This window comes from Canis aureus, chromosome 37 (assembly GCF_053574225.1).
Source record: "Canis aureus isolate CA01 chromosome 37, VMU_Caureus_v.1.0, whole genome shotgun sequence".
Taxonomy (NCBI): Eukaryota; Metazoa; Chordata; class Mammalia; order Carnivora; family Canidae; genus Canis; species Canis aureus.
The window spans coordinates 18264261-18267927 of NC_135647.1; the positions used below are offsets into that span (position 1 = coordinate 18264261).

Sequence of the window (3667 nt, forward strand, 5' to 3'; positions counted from 1 at the left end):
GAAGGGATCCCTGGGTGGTGCAGCGGTTTAGCGCCTGCCTTTGGCCCAGGGCGTGATCTTGGAGACCCCGGATCGAATCCCACGTCAGGCTCCCGGTGCATGGAGCCTGCTTCTCCCTCTGCCTGTGTCTCTGCCTCTCTCTCTCTCTCTCTTTCTCTCTCTCTGTGTGACTATCATAAATAAATAAAAATTAAAAAAAAAAGAAGCCTAAGATTATTATGACCCTAAAAGAAATTTAATCAAATATTTTCTATTTCTATATTATTCTAAGACACATAAAATTCAAATAATTAGATCAACTGTATTAATTATAAAGATAACAATTAATATTAAGCTTATAAAATTTTGCATAAGAAGATAAGTATTACCTATAAAACTTAGTGATACTGGTCACTATTTTTCCATTTGTGTATCAGATACAATATCTTCAAATAAAACTTAAAAATAAAGATATTCACAATTGGAAAAATACTAAAGAGCATATTAGATTAAGAGAATATAATTTACTGGGCAATCTTAAAGATTAAAAAACAAAATGTCTTCTCTTAAATAATAAGACAAGGCTGAGATTAATTAAATTAATACACTAAACAGTAGTGTTTTCATTTGGTGAAGTTATGCATCATTTTAAGATACAAGCACCTTCTAATCAGAACCAACCTAACACAAATCCATATGAATGAATTCATATTCGTTCCTTCACTGAGCCTTTGGGCAAGAAAAAGACATACCTGTCAATTAAAATATAAAAATCCAGAAAGCGTGTTGTAAAAATACAATTGGACTTCTATAATGCACTAAAATAGGCATATGTTAATAAATTATAAAATCATATTTATAATTTTTTAAAGATTTTATTTATTTATTCATGAGAGACATGGAGAGAGACAGAGACATAAGCAGAGGGAAAAGCAGGCTCCCTATCAGGGAGCCTATTGCAGGACTTGGTCCCAGGACCCTGGGATCATGTCCTGAGCCAAAGACAGACACTCAACCACTGAGCCACCTAGGTGTCTCTATATTTATAATTTTTTTATTTATAATTTTTAACCAAAAAGCCTATGATACTAAGATTCCATTATTAAGGATTGCACAAGTCTTGCTACCTACATACTAGCAGGAAGAAATATATTTTGATAATTATATGCAGTTAAGTAATGAATTTTAAATCTTAATTACCTTCTGTGGTATGCATATTTATTTATTGTAAATCCTATAATATATGCTATGTTTTACATGTATATATGTAAGGAATATTATTCAGCTATAAAGAAGGATGAGATCTTGACATTTCCAACGTGAATGGACCTAGAGGGTATTATTTCAAGTGAAATAAGTCAGACAGAGAAAGACAAATACCATATGATATGATTTATATGTGAAATCCAAAAAGCAAAACAAACAAAAACAAAAAACCAGAAGCAGACCCATAAATACAGAAAACAAACTGATGGTTGCTAGAGTAGGGGGACAGGCAAAATGGGTGAATGAGAGTGGGAGATACAGGCTTTCACTAATGGAATGAATAAATCACAGAGATAAAAGGGAGAATATAGAGAACAAAGTCAGGGGTATTATAATAATTTTGTATGGTAACACATGGTAGGTAACTTGTGGTGAGCATACAATCATGTATAGATTTGTCCAATCACTATGTTGTATGCCTGAGATTGTGACATTATGTGTCAATTATATTTCAATTAAAAATAAATTTTAAAAACATCTTTATCATTTCTAACTTCAATATAGATAGAAGTAGGTCCTTAGTGGATATTGTAGGAAAATTGGTGATGAACAGGCAGCAATACAAGAATTATATGTGCCTGGAACTTGTGTCAGGCACAGAAAAGATCTCAATGGGCTAGCACAGAATCCGCATGAGTTCTCTCATACACAGTAGATCTCCCAGATGCCCACTAGTTTTTTTTTTCCCTTAGAAAGTCACCTCTGGGGTAGAGGAGCCTATGGAGAAAAGCCAGCTCCCTCTAATTCAGCAGGTATCATGTGTTTTGATAATTTTTTGTTCCTTTTATGGTCATGTTGCTGATGAATTCTCAAGGCAGGCAACTCAATATGAATTTCAGGTGACTATAAACCAAGACTATAAATTGGAGGCCAATGGGCTGCATTTAGATGACAGAGGCTGTTTGATTGGCTAGCACTATGTTCTTCAAAAAATATAAACTGGCATGCCTCTATGGGAGGGACCCAGTTTTGAGTGTCCATATGTTTCCCTTGCTCTCCTCTCTTCTCCCCAAGATATTAAACATATCCACATGAGCTGTTCAGCCCCAAAGACATTGGTGCTTGGAATCTGTGAAGAAAAGACAGTTTTAGTGATACTACTGCCATTTTATCCCTTTAGCAGGCTATCCTATGAATGCCACATTGTTCATCCTACTCTTCAGATTTCACAGTCCTTAGATTCAATCACAGTATCTTACTTGAGACTACTTCAAATAAATAAATAAATATATATATATATACATACATGCATGCATAAATAAATAAAGTTAACAGGTAGAACCTGCTGGAAGGGAAGACAACTAACATCTTTAAAAATATGAAGAAAGGGCAAATCCTGTGCGGGAGGAGACACGCAGCTAACATTGTCTTCTTCATGCGACTCTTACGCCGGTTGTCTCAGGGCACAATGCCAACTCTTAAGGAAAAACTGATTGCACCAGTTGCAGAAAAAGAGGCAGCAATCCCAAACAATAAGATCACCGTAGTGGGTGTTGGACAAGTTGGTATGGCATATGCCATCAGCACTCTGGGAAAGTCTCTGGCTGATGAACTTGCCCTTGTGAATGTTTTAGAAGATAAACTCAAGGAGAAATGATGGATCTACAGCATGGGAGCTTATTTCTTCAGACACCTAAAATTGTGGCAGATAAAGATTACTCTGTGACTGCTAATTCTAAGATTGTGGTGGTGACTGCAGGAGTCCACCAGCAGGAGGGAGAGTGCTGCCTCAATCTGGTGCAAAGGAATGTTAATGTCTTCAAATTCGTTATTCCTCAGATAGTCAAGTACAGTCCTGATTGTATCCTAATTGTGGTTTCAAACCCAGTGGATTTTCTTACATATGCTATCCGGAAATTAAGTGGACTATCCAAGCACACAGTGTAATCTGAATTTTGCTAGATTTTGCTGTTTTATGGCTGAAAAACTTGGCATTCATCCCAGTAGCTGCCATGGATGGATTTTGGGAGAACATGGCGACTCAAGTGTCGCTGTGTGGAGTGGAGTGAATGTGGCAGGTGTTTCTCTTCAGGAACTGAATCCAGAAATGGGAACAGAGAGCTGTGAAAATTGGAAGGAAGTGCATAAGATGGTGGTTGGAAAAAAAAAAAAAAAGATGGTGGTTGAAAGTGCCTATGAAGTCATCAAGCTAAAAGGATATACCAAATGGGTTATTGGATTAAGTGTGGCTGATCTCATTGAATCCATGTTGAAAAATCTCTCCAGGATTCATCCAGTGTCAACAATGCTGAAGGGCATGTATGGTATTGAGAACGAAGTCTTCCTGAGTCTTCCATGTATCCTGAACACTTGGGGCTTAACCAGTGTGATCAACCAGAAGCTGAAGGATGATGAGGTTGCCCAGCTCAAGAAAAGTGCAGACACCTTGTGGGACATCCAGAAAGACCTAAAAGATCTGTGA

The 3667-nt window shown here is 36.9% G+C and overlaps 1 pseudogene; it reads left to right on the forward strand.

The window, feature by feature from the left end:
* Positions 1-2639: 2639 nt before the first annotated feature.
* LOC144306503 (L-lactate dehydrogenase B chain-like) lies at positions 2640-3667 on the forward strand (annotated as a pseudogene).